The sequence below is a fragment of the Crocodylus siamensis genome, chromosome 4 (assembly GCF_052110815.1).
Source record: "Crocodylus siamensis isolate JL-2025a chromosome 4, ASM5211081v1, whole genome shotgun sequence".
Classification (NCBI taxonomy): domain Eukaryota; kingdom Metazoa; phylum Chordata; order Crocodylia; family Crocodylidae; genus Crocodylus; species Crocodylus siamensis.
In genome coordinates, this window is record NC_143398.1 from 180,924,561 (window position 1) to 180,945,526 (window position 20,966).

At 42.7% G+C, this 20,966-nt stretch overlaps 1 protein-coding gene across 1 annotated transcript in view; it reads right to left on the reverse strand.

The window, feature by feature from the left end:
* Positions 1-10,262, reverse strand: part of ADARB1 (adenosine deaminase RNA specific B1) — a 184,457-nt gene extending 174,195 nt beyond the window's left edge. Inside the window, exon 1 of the mRNA XM_090045058.1 lies at positions 9,896-10,262. The gene's annotated coding sequence lies outside the window, so the exon portion shown is untranslated. The remainder of the gene's footprint in view (positions 1-9,895) is intronic.
* Between the last annotated feature and the right edge of the window lie 10,704 nt (positions 10,263-20,966).

The following is a 20,966-nucleotide window of genomic DNA, read 5'->3' on the forward strand; positions in this document are numbered from 1 at the left end:
CAAAGGGGGGAGGGGTTGGGGGATTGAGGATGCCCAGCAAGGGCTGCTGCCCCCCTCCAAAGCAGACCCAGCTGCAATCCCTTCCAGGGTTTTCCACCCCCACCCCTTTTTCTCAGCCAGCGGAGCAGTGACAGTGCTCCAGCTAGGGAGGAGAGGGTCAGGGCCAACCCTGCTTGGCTGGAACAGACAGCCCAGCCCAGCCCAGCCCAGGGCTACAGAGCACTCTGAGATGCCAGGGGACTGATTCAACTTAAACCAGGAAGGGATCTGGGACGCAAGTGTCATAAACCAGTTTGACCTCAAATCACTTAAGTCTGATACTACATTCAACCAGGTTTATCTTAAACCTGTTTCAGTCATTCTGAACCTGGTTTATGTGCACTGGTTCTGTTAGGTTTAAACCAGTTTGTGTGCAACTTCTGTCCCTAGCCAAAAGGTTTAAGGAACCTCTCCACCTTTTTTAAATACCTGAGTTCCCTTTATAGACAAAGCTGGCCTTCCAAACCTAATGGCTGACTCAAAGCCAAAGAGAAGGAAAATACCCTTAGCTCCTGTTCACACTAATGCCTTTCTTGACAAGACAGATTCACAGAGGACTCCCTTAACAGCTATTAAGTACAATGGTCAGGGGTGCATCCTCTGAAATCCTTAAACCAATGATGGTTGTTGTCAGGGAGGCTATGAGAGGGGATGGATCATTCTAGGAATGATTCATTCATATGCTCTCCTCCTAAAACATCTTTTTCTCTTTTCCAGATATAAAACATTCTACATGAAATCCCTCAAATTCAAATTCAGTTGGTTTTTTGTTTTTTTGAAGACAAAGAATGAATTCTAAATCAGGAATAGGCAACTTCTAGCACATATGCTACAGCATGGCATATGAAGGCATTTTGCTTGGCACAAGGGGGCTGGGCTTGCACTGCCACAAGAAGGATCAGGCCCTTCATGACTCCTCCACTGTCTGCCCCTGGTAAGCCAACATCTTACAAGTTGAGGTTGCAGATGTTGTTGGCACTCCGCCCAAAAACACTGCTGACCCTTGTTCTAAATAGAAGGAAGAAACTATATTTTTCATTGTTAATGGTGAGAAACAAACTGTCAGGAAATAGCCATACACAATTCAGGTAAGAAAGAAATTCTAAGACATTTAACCTTCCTAATGTAATCAATTTTAAACATCCTTTTCAAACATATACAGTACTACAGTATAACTTCTACAGGAAAAAGAGTTTTGTTTACATCCTACCTACCCTGACAACACCCTCTCCAAAAATGTTGTCCAAAACCTTAATTTTAAATCTTTGATAGCTAAACTAAGGAGTTTAAATAGAGATTTTTATGCTTAATAGGCCTGAATGTTAAGGGTGTCAAAGCACATACTGGCCTCAACAAAGTCTGTAGAAATTCAAGTAAATGAACACTTTTTAATATTAGGTCTCTTATTTAGGTGCGTAAGATGAAAATTCTGGCCTAAAATTTGAGAGTCTTTCATACATTTTAAAACAGCTCAGCCAAAGTTGTAGTAACTACCAATCAGATGAGTGTCTAGTTTTTAGTAACACTATATTGCACTCCTGCCTACAGTTACCGAGAATATGTTCAGTCTAAAATAGTGGTTTGCAACCTGTGGTCCACAAACCCCTGGGAGTCTGAAGACTATGGTCAATCAAAAGTATGCAAACACCTACACTTACAATCCACAGGAGTCCACACCTCCATTCAAATTTTTTAGGGGTCTGCAAATGAAAAAGATTTAAAACCACTGATCTAAACCAGTGATTCTCAAATCAGGGTGAAGGCAGGATATATACGCACCTTTATATACTAAATGAGAGATATATAGAGCACAAACTTTCGTGAACCCAAATTCACTTCACTGGGTGCCTTGTTGTAACTTTCAAGGATAATACCATGTGGCACATTATATTAACACTGATGTAGACATTCACCACTTAGGGATCACATATAATTATTCAGCAAAATTTCTTTTCACCCCATTTATTACTACTGGCACAAAATGTCTTGAACATCAGATGCAGAAGTGTGTGCATCAACGACATTTTATGTATATAGTTGGTATTGCCAGGTCCAAATTTAAAACAAACAAAAAAAAAAAATGTGAATCAGATTGCCATACAACATCAGGAGGCACTACTTCACAGTCAGGGTAGCTAGGAGCTGGAACCAACTTCCAAGGGAAGCAGTGCTCGCTCCTACCCTGGGGGTCTTCAAAAGGAGGCTAGATAAATCACCTAGCCAGGGTCATTTGATCCCAGCACTTTTTCCTGCCCATGGCAGGGGGTCAGACTTGATGATCTGCTTAGGTCCCTTCCGACCCTAACAACTATGAAAAATAAAAGATTTTGGTCTCTCCTCTGACCCAACAAGTGCCCAAGAGTTCTCTGACAGTGAGGCTCATTTTCTAGAAAGATGAGTTTTTTAAATCAACTCTCCTGGTCCAGGACCAAACTATAGTCTGACTGTTACAAATAGCATAACCAATTATAACAATGTGCTGCTTGGGTCATTCTGGGGAACAAACCTGGAACCTAAAAGGCATAGAAAGATGAGCCTCTATCACTTATGAACTTGATCTTTATTTAAAGAAGCAGTTTCAGTCATAAATCACATGCACACAAATAGAGGCTACAAAAGATCCAAGTTTGTTATGCTTTGTCCAATAAACTGTGTGGTAAAGTATTTGGAACTTGGCTCTGATCTGCAGTGATCTTTAGCAAGCCTTCAGTTATCTGTGACCTAGGAACATGTAGTTAAATCTGCAATGTAATAATATCAGCTAAGTTCTCATAAGTTATAAAATGCACAGAAATATTTAACAGCAATCAGTTCAAGATAAAGAACTAAAATTCATGTTCGCTGGGCCTGCAGGGGAATAGCTAAGAATTTCCCTTAATTGTGGGATGCTCAGAGAGTTTCTCACCTATGCAAGATAACTTGTGGCCAAGGTCAAGATCATATTACTCATGATAAAAATTAGAAAAATTGGCAACACTGCATAAACAGATATCCTAACATTTCAACAATAATAACTGTCATTCAAGACATGTCTGTTTATACTAAAAATATCATTATACAGGAAACCTATATTTTTAGAGACAGACAACATTGTAAATGAGTGTTAAACCAAACAGTTAAAGGGTTATTCCATCATAAATTATTCTAAACAACTTGCATTCCCCACATATTGGCCTACTACCTCCTACACCGATGCTACAGCCTGGTTTGTAACATGTTTCATTAGGTATCTGCAGTAACTGTTAAAACAAGTAAACTTATAACGGTCTACTAACTTGACAAAATTTTTAATTAAAAGGTTTCAAGCAAGTCGTATAAGTTCAGCTAAAACTTATGGATTTGTATGCTAGCAAGAATGAGCTGTTAATACACCACCTGTAAGACTTCCATGAAGTGACAGAAGTTAGAAGCAACAGCATAGACTGTGCTCACGCATTTTTACTACTATTTTATCTCCCCCTAGTTCAGCGCATCACCTCAGCTGCATCTCTATCTTTCAGTAATGCCAAAAGTAGCTTGGCAAATTCCAATATGGTGCATTCTAGACACATCATAGGATCATATGAAAATAGGGCTGGAAGGGACCTCTGGAGGTAACCTAGCCAAGCCCACTCCTCAAAGCAAGATCATCCCTGACAGAACTCTCCCAGTCAAGGGTCTGTCTAACCTGCTCCAGAAAATGTCCAGGAATGGAGATTTCACAAATTTCTTTAGGTAGCCTGTTCCAATGCTTGACCACACTCATAACCAGCAAGTTTCTCCTCATCTCCCATTTAAGATGCCTCTGCTACAGTTTGAGGCCACTGTTCCCAGTCCTGACCCCTACTGCCACAGAAAAAAGGCCCTCTCCATCCCCTTCATAACCATCCTTCAGGTATTTGAAGACTTATCACATCAAATTCTCCCCACTCCATGTCTTCTCTCCTCCAGACTAAATAACCCTAGCTTTCAGCTTGTCCTCATAAGTTGCGTTTCCAGGCCTCTAAGCATTTTTGTCACTCTGTGCTGGACTCCTTCCAATCTCTCCATGTCCTTCTTGAAGAATGGGGTTCAAAACTAGACAATACTCCAGGTGAGACCCTACCAGTACCAAATACAGTGGAAGAATCCCTTCCTAAATTTGCAAGTGACATTCCTGTTAACACAATCAGAAATGCTACAGGCTTTTTCTTTTTCTTTGTCACAAGAGCACACTGTTGGCTCATATTCATCTTATGGTCCACTGTAACCCCCAGGTCCTTCTCTGCAGCACTGTAGGCTAACCTGCAATTATTCCCCAGTCTGCATTTGTGTGTGTAATTATTTTGTCCAAAGTGTAGGACTACACCTGCCCTTCCTGCATCTCAGCAGCTTGATTTTGGACAATTCTCCAGCATCACAATTGATCTGGTGCTAGACGTTAAATCTGAAGAACCTGGGGGCAAGAGACAATCTTAGGATTGCACAGACATGTACAGAACTTAAGACATTTAGCATCCGGTAAAGGGCTAACTGAAATCACAAAGCAAACAGATTTAAAGACTGCTTTCAACTTTTTCAGTGGAAACTGCTAATAATGGCAAACACCTATAAAATGGTCACTCAAGTTTCAAATCGTAAGGTTGCTACTGCTTAAAGCATTTTCCATTCAAATACATGCTACAGTAGTATCCTGTCCAGAATATCTAGGGGTGGAATACACAAGCAGAAGGGAAGGTGGCGGCAACAGAAGGCCAGCAGCCACCTTCCTATCAACACCCAAGCATACACACCTAGACCACATACAACATTCTTCTTCATTTGTTGTCACCAAATTAAGTGAGCAAAAATTAATACCTTGTAGTCCTATCCTATCCTCTTCTGTACTAAAAGATCAAGCACCTGTAAACAAACAGCAGTTCTTTTAGGGGCTAAAAAAGAAACAAAAAATAAAAAAACATTGTTTAACTGTTGTTCTCCATTGTTCTCACACCTTTTTTTACTTAAAAAAAAGTCTAACATGGGCAAAAAGGATGAAATATTAATAGGAATCTGAACTAGCACACATGCATTCCCTCGAGTCCAAGGAAAAAGATGTGTTTCTAATTACATAAAACAGATATTTAACTACAGATGCTTTCAGGATAGCCACAAAACATACAATTTTGACTCTACATATGATAAGATAGTTTGAAAGTGGCAGTTTTGATTTCATACAAAAAAACCTAGAACTCTTGGTTCCAAAATGATACCTCTTATTAGACCAACTGGGAAATCACAATCAACTGTATATAAAGTGGTCTAGAGGATACGTAGCCCCTAAGATATATTAGTTAAAATTTATGTACAGCAGTAATTAAAAAGCAACTGAAAGATGATTAAAAGGCTAAATAGGTACAGTGTACTTTACTTACATAGCATACCAAATAAGTGTCTAATGTATTTTAGTTTGGTAACACAATGGCAATCCCAATGCGTTACCTATTGCTTATGCTGTAGCAAATACTGGGTATCTGCACATTGGTCAAAGGCATAAACCACTTGGACTAAAGATGCTGGGCACTCACCGTCTACTATGTGACTTAATTATACTCCAATTAACTGCATACCATCTCTAGCTGTCAATTTTGTAACTAACTGTAGTCTCTTTAACTATGCCAGAAACAGTGAAGGGGAAACAGCTGTCAAAGGGCTGCTATTAAAAATCATGAAAATGACTGGAGCCAGTCAGTCTTACAGCTACTATCTCACTACATTTTAAAGGCTTCTAAGAACAGCCCTGAAACTATTAAAAGCCCTGAAAAAAGGGAAGTCAGCTTCCAAGCTAATACAGCAGCACTGTAAAACATACACACATATACATACACACACACACACACATTTATTAGGTAAACAGGACTGTCAGCACTGTCGTATTAACAGCCCTGAAAACGGGGGAATGGCCTAGTCGGTTTTGGGGCTGCTACAACTGCCAATAGTGCAAGTGTTCATAATAAGTATCATATACGTCAGGCTTGGCTAAGTGCAGTCTTTTTTCAGTCACAAGGCTATAAAGTTGAAATCAGCACTTAGCATAGTTCTTAATCTCTTTTAGCAAAAGTTCAAAGAATTTAATTGTGAAAATCTTGAGAGGTTTTTTTATGCAAATAAAAATTTCAACCATTTGGCCTTAAGAAAAGTGTGAAGCCAATTTACATCCAACTAGATCCAACCATATACTCTAGAAACAGTGCTACCTAAGTGTATGCAAGCCAGAGTAACAGATGGCAAAGCTATGCTACGAAAATTGATGCAAGCTGTTTTAACCAATCAGGGAACAAAGACAGATGCCATTCCACTTCAAAGAGCATCAACAATGATCTTCATTCTACTCTAAACACACATACATACTCCTTTTCCCTAAAAAAGTGACTACAAAAAAAAGAGCCCAAGACATTAATCATGAAGTTTGGAAGACTAGGAGCGTGAGTTGTGACTAAAAACAATCAGAAACGGACTCCACAATCCAGAATGTTTCGAGCAATAGCTCTCCTGATAAGAGTATTTAAGTCTGAAATAGTAAACAGGAAAAAGATCTCAGTCCCAGAGCAACCAACTCTAAAGTATTATTCAAATAAATTGCGAATCCAAAGAATGATTAACAAAATCAGCAACTCTCACAGAACTTATCTCCTCGTCAGTGGTCCAAATCCAACTGAGATTAGTAGTTAGGAGTTATCCAATGATCAGTATGTAACAATTTAAATAACCTTCTTTTTTTTTTTTAAATCTCCTTAATTTAAATCTGGTGGAGACTGCAACACAAACAAATTTTTAAAATTATAAATTAGTTATAAACTAAACAAATTTGCTTCTGTGTTAATAAAATGCATTAGCTTTCAATGTTTAACAATTATTGCTAATGTCATAAGGCCAAGTTAAATTCTAAATACATGCAATATTTAGGCTCACTGGGCTGTAATTTAAGGCATGCAAATGCTTAGTAGCACAAATCCAACTGATTTTGAAATAAGGGTGAAAGGAGCCTTGCTGAATCATTTCAGCTTCCTTGATTTCTGAAAAAAAAAAAAAAAGAGGTGCAAGTCAAGGCCCTGAATTTCTTTTTTTCAGAACAGAAGATGTTTTAAGTAACATTAAGTAACACTAAGTAAGAACTAAGTAACACCTTTCATAAAATATGTGAAATAGTAAAAGAAAACAATTTAAAAAATTGAAGAGCTAAAGAAAAAGATAAATCACCCACATTAACCCCACACAACAGAAATAAAGAACTAGCAATATGAAAATAATAACTTGTAATAACCTTAATTTAAGTTGCATTTTGCTATATGCTGCAGGTGAGCAATAATTTCTAAAACAATCTGTGGTGGTACCCTTCCAACCGTCTTAAAGAGGCCAACAGTGAAATGTCCAAAATGACTTATTTATTCTATCTGTATCACAGCACTCCTATAAAAATTTGGAACAATATTACAAAGGAATTGGGACAGCATAAGAAAGCTTGTTCTGCATCTACTGTATTTTATCTGCAGACAAACAGAAAACTTCACTGTCCAGTAACATTAAGTATGTATTAAGCAACAGAGCCAGCTCAGTACAAGACATACTTCCTGCCCCAAATATCTTAGTTTCATATTTTGAACAATACTATTATTTTTAACCTTTGCTATTTCATACAGTAGCTTTTCTCGACAGCTTTACAGAGAAAAAAAATGTGCAGTTTATTATACAGTAAGGCACTGTGTATTAGGTGGGACTACAAGTATACCTCACTGTAAATTCCATATAAAAATTAAAACTTCTTAATGCGTTAGGGATACCATTTTAAACAAAAGAATAAGTTCTTTTTTTCCCCTCCAACTACAATATTTCTGAATATGAATGAAAAAAAAACAAACCAACAACAACTTGCTACTCAGGATAGATGTCATTTCCTTTTTTGGTAAGGTCTGTTCTTGAAGTTGGTGAACTAGCATTTGTAAGCTATAAAAAAGTCCATGCATCTGTGAGTCAATATTCGGCAGCCTACCGTTGGCATACCTCAGCTACCCTGAGGCATCACAAATCCAGCTCCCTCTATGACAACCCACTCAGACTAAGTTAATTTTACATGCACACAAGCACGCACATGATCACACACAACAAAAAGAATATAAATCTGACAATTTTTGCACACATCTAAATGGTCAGTGGTACTTTAAGTTTTCTCCAAAAATGTTAATGCTATAAGTTTCTTATATTAGCTGACACAAAAGTTTTGAAAATTTGTAGCACTAAAACCATTTTATAGTTTTAAGAACTGAAAAACAGCACTCAAGAAACGAAGATTCTCTGACGGGCTCTATTCACACTTCTGTGGTAAAAGTATATTCTTCTCTATACACGTGCAAGCACAATTTTACCATGAGCTTTTCAATACAACTCACGCTCCTAAGAACAACATTTACCCGATAGAAAGATGGATCTCATCATACTCTCACCTCTTTGGGGCAATATAAAGAGCAATGTACTCCCTTGAAGGTCACTTCAGGGAGCAGCAGTTTTATCTATCTTTCTATAGCTATAATCTACCCATTGAGATGCATCTGTGCTTGCATATTCTTCAGACTTGCCTTCCTACTTCCCTCTAGTTAATTGCTGCTCTTGCACAGTTGAGCAGCTGATAGATAGATGGCATGTATGCCATGCCCACGGTTTTATTTAGAAGTGGCACAAGTAAAACTTCTTTGTTTGGTTTGGATAGGGACGATCCTGCCTCAGGCAGGGGGTTGGATTAGACCAGCATTTCTCAACCCAAAAGTGGGTTGCAAAAATATATGAAAGGGTGATGAACAAAAGGTTAAAAATAGATTCTTTAAAAAGGAGAAAAATGTGGGAAAGCCCCCAAAAATGTGAGAAACCTTTCCCCTGTAGGCTGGCAGACTTCCAGCCTATGAGGGGCTGCTTGGCCCCACCCCACCCCTCAAACTGGGAGGGAGGGGGGGGCAGCAGGTTGGGAGTGAGGGGCACAGCGTCAGCACTGACCACTGATGTTTAACAAATGGGCCCTGGTACAAAAAAGGTTGTGAAACGCTGGGCTAAATGACCTCTGGAGGTCCCTTTTAGCCCTACCTCTATATGCCTCTACAAAACAAATCTGCAGTTGGGTAACAGAAAGCAGCACCACTGAGAGTCCCTATTTGAACGCGGAAGCTTTGTGCCTTCCCACCTGCTGAAACATTAACATCGTGGAAGACAGCCAAGTGTGAAAATCCAGCACCTAGGTTGCAGGAGCCTGCAGTCGGTGCCATCAGCACTGCCCCTGTCCTGTTGTCCATCAACATTTTGTTGTTGTTTAAAGGGAAGTTAATTTTAAAGGATATTTTTAACAAACAAGCCCTGCTCTCAGTCCACCCTGACCCTACAGAGAAATCAGTGGGTTTAATCTGCGGGACTGGGGCCGTTTTCTAATCCCCGAGGGACTCCGGCCCCGGCTCCATCCACCCCCCAAGGCGCAGGGGCCCCAAGCCGGGAAGCAGCGGCCAGGGTGAGGCGGGAGCAGGCGCCGGGAACGGCTCAGCAGCGGGGTCCGTCCCAAGCCGCTGCGGCAGCCAAGCTCGCCCGCCCCACACTGCCCCGGGCAGCGGCACCCGCAGAGCGGCGGCGGAAGGAGGCGGCGGCGGCGGCTACTGGGGGCGCCGCGCGGCACGGACGGGTCACCGCGCCCCCCTACACCGCCCCAGGCTCGGAGCAGGCAATCCCACGCAGGACCGGACCGACCGACCAACCGCTCCGGCTCCGGCCCCTGCACCTGCCGCGAAGCCGGCGCGGCGCGTCAGGACCTGGACAGGTCCTGTGGGGTAGGGGGAAGCGCCCGCCGTGACCTTCCCGGCGTCGCGTCCTGCCCCGCTCCGCTCACCTCCCCGCCGGCGGATCCAGTCGACGCGACGCGACGCGACGGGCGGGCGGCTGTAGCGGCGGCGACCCGTGCGGCGCCACTGAGCTCCGCTCCGGTCCAGCAGCCGGCCCCGCGCGCACGCGCGCTCCGCCGCGACCCAGCCGGCGCGAGCCCGCCAACGTGCATCCGCGCACCGCCCCCCGCGCGGGGTGGGGGGCGGGAGAGCGAGGGGCGGGCCCTGGCCCTGCGGGAGCGAGCCCCGGCACTGGGCGAGCGAGTGGGCTCAAGCGCTACGGCGCTGCGCGAGGGGGCGGAGTCGGGAGCGCTCGCGGCCGCTCATTGGTGGTGACGCGCGGGGCTAGGGCCACACGCGCCGCTCCTCCAACACCCCGCGCGGCCGCCCGGCTGCCGCGGAGCCGCAGAGCGGGCTGGGAGCGCGCGGCCCGTGCTCGGCGCAACAGGGGAGGAGGGGCAAGGGGCGGGGTCTGAGGCGCCGTCGCCTGCCTGGCCCCGCCCCTGGCGGCCCCGCCCCCTGCGGGCCCCGCTGCGACCTTGCCGCGCTGCTCGCCCGCCCGCCCGCACCGATGCGGGGCTCGCGGCCCCTCCCAGCCTCCTCCTGCAGGAGCTGGGGAAGGGGGACAGTTCTTTTTTTTCAAATGAAGTCACACTTCCAGTCAGACCTGTTCTGTCATTAATAGAAGAAACATCCTATTAAAAATAATAGTAATAAACCCCGGTAGGCACCAGCCACAGAGCTTGTCTTCACCTGCATTTATTCACCGGGTTTATTGCCAGCTGCCTCTTTAGTAGTTAATAGGTGCGAAAGGAGGGTCCACGCTTGCCCTTCGGGAGATCAGCTCCTGGCTGGGTAGCCAGGCTGGTTCTGCCCAGATATCAGTGACCTCCAGGTAACTGACCGCCTACCTGGGGAACAGCCTGGTGAATCTGAGCCTTGTTTTCTCTGCACCGTGTTTGCACCCTGCTTCACTTTCCACATGAAGTGCCATTCCAAAAAAATCAGACTCAGGTGGCTTCATTTCCTCTTGTTTTGCCAGAGGTTCAGGGCCAGGTTCTCTTCCACCCATTCATGGGCAATCCCTCCATGTGAGGATGAGCACTGCAGTGGCTTGTTGATGGGTCTTGAGGAGGCTTAAGAGTCCAACCCCTGAGCCACAGATCTGTCCACAGAAGCTGCAGGTCTTTCCACAGGAGAGAGAGTAAACTGGGATGCCTCTCCTTTTCCTTCCTCTGCTTTGAGGGCAAGACACTGCCACTTGGTTGAAGCTATGGCATCACTGGAATCAGCGGACAGCCAGCTCCTCCCAACTCTTGGTATTGGCATCTGATTTCTACAGGTGTGCCTTCAGCTTGTCCTTTTAGCATTGCCTCATGTGAATGGCCAGCATAAGATAAACTGATGTTAACAGAGGGAGCTCAGCAACAGAGATTCACAGAAGTTTTGGGCTGGAAGGACCTCAAAGAAGTCACCAGGCCCAGCACCCCTAGTAAGATCATAGAAGGTGCAGCACTTGGAGAAAGAGCAGTTGAAAAGGAGAATGAATGAGGGCAACAGGATAAGTGGAGAGGTGGGGGGAAGCTGGGATACGGCCTGGGCATGGAACATGAAGTTGCCAAGCATGATGTTAGGAGACTGTAGGCTACTACGGGCAGATCATGGTAGGGCGGGGCAGGCAAAATGCAGCCCATGGGCAAGATGCAGCCTGCCAGGTCATTCTATCTGGCCTGCGGGGCCCCTAAAAAATTTTGAAAATATTTATCTGCCCCTGGCTGCCTGTTATGCAGCCCTCAATAACTTGCCAAAACTCAGTAACCGGCCCTCCACCCAAAATAAATGCTTGCCCCTGCAGTAGGGTATGTTTGGTTACACTAGTTGAGTTGGCCAGTTTTACTTTTGATGCTGGCTTTGGCCAAGAACCCACTGTTTAAGGCCCTTGCCTCTGCTGCAACCAGGCTAGCAGATAATACTCAGAGGCCACCCAGGCTTGGTAGCAATGCAAAACAAACAAAAGAAGTTAAATAAGTTAGCACTTAGCTGTCTTCCAGTGGTTCCTCCAGGCTTTACCTCCTGGTTGCCTCTTATCTGTCAGAGGCTTTGCAGAGCCTGCAGGCTTGTGCAACAATGTACATGATCAAACAAACAGAGAAGAGCCCTACTCCAGGCTCTCCCAGCAGCTGCTTAACCCTGATGGCTCCAGGCAGCTTGCACCCTGGCCAGGTGCAGCCCCTTGAGGCTGCTTTCAGTGTCTTTTATCCTTCCCACTCTGGGCTCATCTGGCTAACCCTCTCTCACTCCCCACACCTGTCAGCTCCCTTGCTGAGGAACTCACTGTGTCCCAGGACCTGGTTTCCCAGCCTCCAGTGAATTCTCCCAGAGCTGAGGTGCTTCTGGGGTGGGAGGCTGTTCAGCCTCCCCCAAACCCCTAGTAATAGGGCAGGGCCCTGATACAGAGACTAACATGAGGAAGAGGGCACCATGTAGCAAAAACTGGCTGCCCACATTATGTTTGCAGCTTGAATCTATTAAATAAGTCCATTTGTTTGTACTTGCACATTGTACTTAAATCCAGTACCTCTTTATTTTTTATATGTTCACTTTTAAAATCTCAAACTGGTCTGTTGCAGAAAATCATCTTGTACATTTTTTGAGACCTGACTAAGAACTCTTCCTATATCATTGTCACAGACTTGTCCTCCAGCTACTTGTTCACACGTTTGTTGCTTTTATGTTTTCTTGCAATATGTGCCAGAGAGAAACTTGCAAAATGGTTGCTCTTATTGCCTGCATGATACTGTATCCCATTGCATCATGGGACTGTTTTATCCAGGTTTTATTACAAGTAATTCCGTCTCAGACTGGTTTATTTACTCTTCTGCTCCACATGACAATGTCACTATGCAGGTTTTTATCATGAAGTTTGGTTTGTCTCTCAAAGTAGGTAGTGTTTTATAGTAAAAAAAAAAATATTACATCACTTTGATAAGTGATGTCCTTGTGTTGACCACCATATTCTTGGATATTCTGAATATTTTTTGTACAATCATAGAAAACAGGGAAGAAAACTCAGAAGGTTATCTAGTCCACCTCTGTGCCCCAAGGCAGAATAACTTCTACCTAAACCATTCCTGACAGATGTTCATCTAACTTGTTCATAAAAATTCTCCAGTGATGATACCAGAACTTCCCTATGTAATCTATTCCACTGTTAAATATCCCTTGCTGCCATTAATAGTAAAACATATTTGAAGACTTTTACCATGTCTCTTAGTTTTATCTTTTTGAGACTAAACAAATTAAATTTTCTTTGTCTTTACTCACAGACTATGGTTTTGCTACACTTCTAATAATTTTTGTTGCTCTCCTGGACCTTCCCAAATAGATTTACATCTTTCCTGAAATGCAGTGTCCAAAACTGGACATAGGGCTTCAGCTGAGGCAGCTCACCAGAATAGAAAGATTGATTTGCATGTTTTACACATATCCAAGATGGTGAGTGAGGTTTTGATTTTGGTGGTGGTTTTGTTCATTTGTTTGTGGCAATTGTGTGATATTCCTGGCACTTTCAGTTTGCAATCCACTCTAACACTCATCTTTTTCTACAAGCTTCTGCCTAGCCCAATGGGGACCAACCATTTTGAAAGGAATATCACAAATTAAGCTCCATGCCCTCACAAGTTCCACTCTGATCCCCTTCCCCTGCCTGATCTGCACCAGTTTTCTGCTCCCTGCCCTATCTGCTACTGTGCTACCTGCTCTCTTCCTGATCTGCTGCATGCCACACAGACAGGCTGCCCATGTCACTTGTGGCAAGCGTGCAACAGCCTAGCCACCCCTGGTCTAGCCTCTTTCGTATTGGTGTGGTTGATGATTTCCACCTAGTTAGAGTACTTTGCACTTGCCTTTATTGAATTCATCTTCTCTATTTGTGAAGATCATTTTGAATTCCAGTCCTGCCCCCCCCACCACCAAAGTTCTTGCAAACACCTCTCCTGCACATGGTTTGATATTACCTACAAATTTAATGTACATATAGTCTCTTTCATCCATCAAGACGGTAATAAAAATAACAGTAATGGATAGAGAACAGACCCATACTGAACACCGTTGGTACAGCCTTCCAGTTTGAGAGCAAGCCATTAATACAGTGTGCTTCATTTAAGAGCAGAGACTTGGGACTGAAAAAGGCTGCCATCAGTTTTGCTATGTATACTGCTATCAGTGCTGTGGTATTAGCAGCCTGAAACTGAACCAGCTCCATTCATTTTCTAATAGCAGTCTCAAAATTGGCTATTGCAAGCCTTGAAAATGAGTGGAGCTTGCCAGTTTCAGAGGTGTTCTTAGCTCAGCCCTGACCGCCTTATGTACCTAATGAGCACTGCTTACAGGCTCTCAGTGCTGTAGTAGTAGCAGCAGTCCAGAAACTGTCTAGTAAAGCTATGCGAAACAGCATCGTTCCACTTCGACTTCCATTTTGACGGAACAATGTTTTGTTTAGAGTTTCATTTAATTTTGAAAGGACTGTTCTGTTTCATTTCATCAAAACTCTTTGGCTGTTTTGATGTTGTTCCGAAGTTTCGCCCATAGCCAGCGCCAGGAAGATAGATGCTGCTGCTGGCTCCAGGGAGCAGTCCAGCACCGCCCCTGCAGCCCTCCAGGGGGTGCGGGTAAGACCCCAATCTGCCTGCTGGATGACAGGAGGCTGGTGGTGCTGGCTGGAGCCAGCGGCAGGCAGGCCTGGGGCAAATCAGCTCATGTGGGGACCCCGCATGAGCTGATTTGCCCTGGCCTCTGCACCCTCCTCGGGTCGGCTCTGGTGCAGGGCCCAAGGAAAATCAGTTCATGCCAGGACCCAGCCCCACTCTGATCCCAAGGCGGCGGCGGGTCCCCACACAAGCTGATTTTCCCCAGGCCCCACACCATAGCTGATCAGAGGAGAGTGCAGGGCCCAGGACAAATCAGCCCCTGTGGGGACCCACCACCTCCTCAGGATCATGGGGCTGAGCCATGTGGGGCTGTGGAGCACAGCCCTGGCTCTCTCCTGCCTCCCACCACCAGGCTGCTTCAAAATTCGAAACGTTCCAAAACTTTCAAAATGTTTCGACTGGTCTCATTTCATTTTAAGGCTGTTTTGAAACCCTTTGTTTCAGTTTCACTGTTTCGAGCTCAAAAAAGCAAGCATTAAGCAAAACAAGCATTAAGTAACCAAAAGTATTTGATGATCCAAGATGGTGAATACAAGCATTTTAACGAAACTCACTGAGCACTAAGTGAAATCAGGTATCAATTTTAAATGAGCGTTATAGTAAAATAGCACTAAGCAAAACTGTGTTAAGCAGGGGTTGCCTGTGCAAAGTAAACAGTGGAGCTGAAAGATAAATTGCTTTAATGCATAGCATTTGCTTAACCAATATTCAGAAAACACTACTCTCATGTAAGCAACAGGCAACAAACTGGGATTGCTATTGTGCTGTATAGTGAAGTGAATTATGCATAAATCCAGTACATTGCAACTATCATCTGATCGTGGTTTTCCATGCTGTTTTGCACTTACCTTACAGTAGTTTCAACTAGACAATGTTCCCCTCACTTTCTTTTGAGAAACCACATGAAAATGTGCCATTTAGCTGGCTTCAGTGAAGGTTCTATCACAACTTTTTCTTTTCCCCAATCCAAAAGGCCTGTTACCCAAACTTGAAAGGAAGTTAAGTTGATTCAGCATAATTTGTTCTTGGCAAATTCATACTGGCTTTTACTCATTACCTGCTAAGCGTTGTACATACTGTTTTTCATAATTTGCCCCACTGTCTTTCTGACAAGTTGAAGTTTGGCTGATTGATTAATAATTCCCATCGTCCTCTCCATGTCTCTGTTGGCCCACCCCTCTGCAACCTCTTTCTTTTTTAAAACAATATAAAAAGGACAAATGGTTTTGGAGATCCTTCGTGAGTTGAAAAATGATAGTGGATCTGAGACTTATTTCAGTCAACTGATTTGAAAAACATCTAACTTTTCTAAGTACTCGGTAAACTGTTCCTTCTCTATCCTAGCTTGAGTTCTTACTCCCCTTGTCAGATTTCTTTAGTCCTCTGGGCACAGGTAACCTTTAACACCTTTTTGTTTTGGTTTTCATGAAAAACACTTTGACATTCTTGTCATTATCTATAATCAGCTTTCCCTCCCCATTTAGAACCAAAATAACTCTTTCTTTTAACTTGGTCTGACTAGTAGCGGCTGCAGCTACAGGAGACATTGACTGTGCAGTAACTTGTTACTACTGCGCAGTAGCAACTCATGGCACAAACCATGACACAATGCTACTGCACAGTAATAACAAGCTACTGCACCGTCAGCATCACTAAGAAGTCATTTGGGAATGCTACTGTGCAGTAATGCCACTTACTGCATAGCCATTAGAACTTGTGCATACAAGTACTACATGACTGAGCAATAACAACCGCACAGTCAGTGTCTCGTGTAGATGTGGCCAGTAAGCACTAGTGCATTAGTGTACCAGCACCTTCCTGCTCCTACAGGCCTGAACTGCTACACCTTCCTGCCCTGGCCCTGTCTTATGGAGCAGTGAGAAGGGTTTTTTATCCTCTCCAGCTTCGGTGACGTGCCCCCTGCTTTCTTGGGGCTGTGGAAGTGCAACTCCTCCCTCCTTGTCTCCAGAGTGCGCCTCTCTTTTCAAAAGTTCTCCTCAGAACTGAGGGGTGCAAGAGCTTTAGTATTCTCCATGTTCATGAGATTCTGTTTACTTAAGATACAATAAGGGGGCACATAAGGTGAGAAACAGAGAGCGTATTTGCATCACTCCATTACAGAGCCAGGCAGTGTTATACTGAGACACGCTGCACATGCTACTTCCCAACCCAAAAGCAGTATGTCACCCTGAGGTGGGTATACTTGTACTACAGGCTGTCTTGGCATTTTACAGGAAGATAACTGTTCTACTTCCAGTTCAGGAGAAAGTATTCATGGAGAGGATTCGAGAGATTTCAGCCTAGTGCTCCCTGCCTGTAACTTGAGAGACAACTGAGCAGCATGCTAAAGACCTCCCTTAATAACATTATCATGTGGACCGGAAGAGTAAACAAATAGACTAGAGACAGAATTACTTGCAATATAACCTGCTTGAAGCAGTCACAGTCTGATTTTACATCCTTTACCTCTGTAAAAATTAGACAACATGGATCCATTTTGATAGCAGCTTATCAGCCTTTTTAAATAGATACATGTTGGAAGATCACTTTAACAAACAAGACATGCTTTGAACCCATTGTGATCCTTCACGACTACAGTGTAATTAATCTGACCAACTGCTACTGTTTTCAACTTTACGCCCTAGTTTAGGGTTAGAAAAAGTCATACTTTTGTCACCAGGCCTGAGTCAGTATGGACTGACCCCAGTGGTTACTGTAATAGAATTATTTTACAGTAATGTCTCCAGCCTCTTATCATGTCTTTCTATAGATAGGCCTACAAAGATGGATACAAATAGAATATGTTTCCTACACCCAAACAAAAAGCTGCCTGGAAATACCATAAACCTCTCCTTAGCCCTTCCTTCCCTGTAAGGAATTCTGTCCTACCATCCACCCTTCAAACTCTCATGTTGTAACTCTCCATCAGACAACAGAGTGAACCTCCCTTCTAGAAACATGCTGCTTCTCTGATATCCTTACCTCCCCTCCCATGCTGGGAGCGTCCTAGGCTATGGGCAGAATAAGCAAAGAGTAGGTATCCTTGAAGCAGTCCTTTAAGAAGTGGAGGGAGTTTTCTCCACATCGCAGCATCCCTCTTAGAAGTTTATGCTTCTCCTGTTTACTCCATGTCTTGACTTCCTACTTTCTCCCTTGCCTGGGAAATCAAGGTGTGGGAAGCCATGACCATATAGGCCTGTTTTTGGTGTCCAAACTGGCCTGTACCTCCCATCACAGACTGCTTTTCAAGTTGAGCTGTGTGTCTACAAGAATACTTACTCAGCTGTCACTCCACAGTAAAAACCAGAGGGAAAAAAATAATTGTATTTTCACTAGTTTTACCTTTTGCACCCATTACTTCATTAGGAAAAAGAGATCTTGCTTCTCTCATTTTGCATTATTTTAAAGATGAATTACTTGAATATGGTCTTTTATCATAAAAGTTGGGACCAAATTCATCCTTGCCTTAACTCCCCTGACCTTGCTGGATAAATCTGGTCTGCAGAGTCCATTGGGAACTAATTATTTTTGGATGAACAGAAGTGAACATTAGAAAATTTGCTATGGAATTTAATAACAAGCTTCAAAGGAAATCATTTGCCAAAATGTGGTCTGATAAATAATAATAATAAAAAGTAGTAGTCTATAATAGAGGTTGGTATACTGAGAGGAATTTTATGAAAGGGTCAAAAGGCTCAGAGACTCCTACTGAACTCAACATTGTTAAACAGCCAGCAATAGTCCTTGAAAGATTTTATATCAAAATGCTGCATAAGCATAGATGACTTGAATAGATTTTGAAATTAGCTGAGGAATTCTTACATTTTTCTAGAAGAAATAATTTTAAATTGTAGGTCCTTACTGAAACCACATGCCATTACTGTACTAAAAGCCGATGTGGAGTGGAACACGCAACACTACATATGTTTCTAGGCAGGAAGAAATTAAAGCAGGCTTGGGAAGTGGTTAGGGTAGCTCAGCTGTCTAAACAGTGGCTGGACTAACTAATATTATCTCTCTGTGAAGTGTCTGTTATTTCTGTCTCTTGAATGTGGTTTTCATGCGTGCTGTTATACTACCCTTGATCAGGCATTCCAAAATGTCCACTTCGTGGAAAAGTTCTACCTTGCATATATTTCCTTTTTTTTTTTGCCTTCTGTATTATCATCATCTCAGGTCCTTGCATCTTGGAGTTAATCTTTTGTTATGGCTCATCCATACCTACCCTCAGCAACTCCAGAAGGATTTGTGTCATTCCCTCACTTAAAATTTAACTCAACTTGCTATTTCTCCAGTCCCAGTTTCTCCAGACTTTCTCTAGCAGCAAACTTCTTTAGTCCCCTTAAGGCAGACAAGTGTGGCAAACATCACTAACTAGCAGTGTAGTAAGCTCACACTCATAATATCAAAGGCATGCATATTTGTTCAAATTATATTGGCATTTTCTTAAACACAGAAATAAGTGGCCCTAATTGCTGCCAAAGTTGTTCCCAAGGCATTATTCTTTCTATAGGCAGTTTTAGCAAAAAACATGTTTAATACTTGAATTGCTAGGATCAACAATACAAAATATAGTACAAAACAGAAATGGTGAGTACAATAAGTGAATCAAGGATAAATCTGGTAATGGAGTCTCATGTGAAAACTGATATTGATAAGTAATTCCTTCGTTAAAAAGAGTTAATAGCGCAAAGTTAATTCTATTTTAAAATTATTGACATAAAATTAGGAAACTAGTTTTCACACATTTTAATGGGGTTATGATGAAAACTGGTTTATAGGAACACACAAGGCCAGATTTTCAAAAGGTATTTAGATGCCTAAATGCAGATACTGAAATTAGGAACCTCTAACCTGACTAGGTGCCAACTAGATAATTTCACTAACCTGCTAAGGTGATTTTGTAAACCCACTTGGCACCTATTTGTAGACACCTAAATACCTTTAAAAATCAGATCCCTTGTTTCAAATAAAGTCAGTTTTCAGGAAGAGGCACAAAAGTACCCATGATAATGAAACATACCATGCTTAATTCTGCCAGCTCTGCCTGGACCTCCTAATTCACTTCAATACTTGTAGAATTGGGCTCTCAATTTTTTAAAATCATTTCAGAATTTGGAGCTGTGGATGGATGCTTCTTACTGTGCAGCCTTTCCAGTTGCTAATGTGAGAAAAATGGGTGCCATGTATACAGGCACCATCCAAATGGAAGCAGCAATGCTAATCAGTGTTTGCAACATGTTTCTTTCATGCTTGGTTATGCAAATTATTGTTCAGATGTCAAGAACTCTTGCATAACACAGAGTCTGAAGAAGGTTTAATTATTTAAAAAATGTACTCCTGTATGGTTAATTTCCAAAACACAAAGCTTAGGATGAAAGAGTTTGCTTAAGGCAGCACTGGTACCAAATAGTCCAGCAATGATTTACCATGTGCTCTCCTTTCGTAGTACATGCATATACTGAAATACAATTGGCTCATAGATTATTGGTCTATGTCCTTGAAGTACACTGAAATTGTAGCTTATTTTATGCTGCATGTTTCTTGCTCTTTTCCGGGCTCTAAAAATATATTCTTGAACCAAGATATTATTCTTCCTCTTCTGTCCTTCAAGACACTTCATCATCCCTGGTAATTTCCTCTTCTGTCAAGGCTGACCACATTCATTGACAGGTCAACCAGAAATATTCTTTCCCTTGCTTTCTAGATGTTTTAGCGCGCGTGCACACACACACACACCCACACACACTCACTTTAATAAGCCATTGGTTCAGGCTCAGCTAAATTCTCCCTTGAGGAAGCAGTGTTACATATTACATATTGCAGTTTTGTTGTTTTAAAAAGGTTTCCAAAAACTCTAGCTCAGCAGAATGCTTAAGCACATATTTAATTTTCAGTGTGAAAGTAGATTCATTGTGTGCAGTCTGAGTGCTCTTCTGCTTATTGTTTAGCACAAATATCTGATCCAAAGCCTACTGAACTCCATGGGAGCTCTTTCATTGATTTCCATGAATTCTGGAAAAGATTGAAAGTGCTTTCCTGAAAAGGAATGGACTTACCTACAGTTAAGAACTTGCTGGACTGCCTTGTGAATTACCCTGAAACTACATTTAGCTATAAAAGCAGAGGCTCCATGACAGAGAAAGAGGCTTTGTCCTTGCCTCCCACAGTTTCCCTTCTGTAATTTTTCTACTGTGTTATTCATTGCAGTCTTAGAAGACACATCATAACTTTTGATATTTGTGACTTTCTGTGTGAGTCTCACCATACTTTAGCATTAGTTCAGCAAGCCTGGTATGGTGGACATGGGGAAGACCGAGGTGGGAATCATTATGTGTAATTTTTCTTGAGATGTGCAGGACATGTCTTG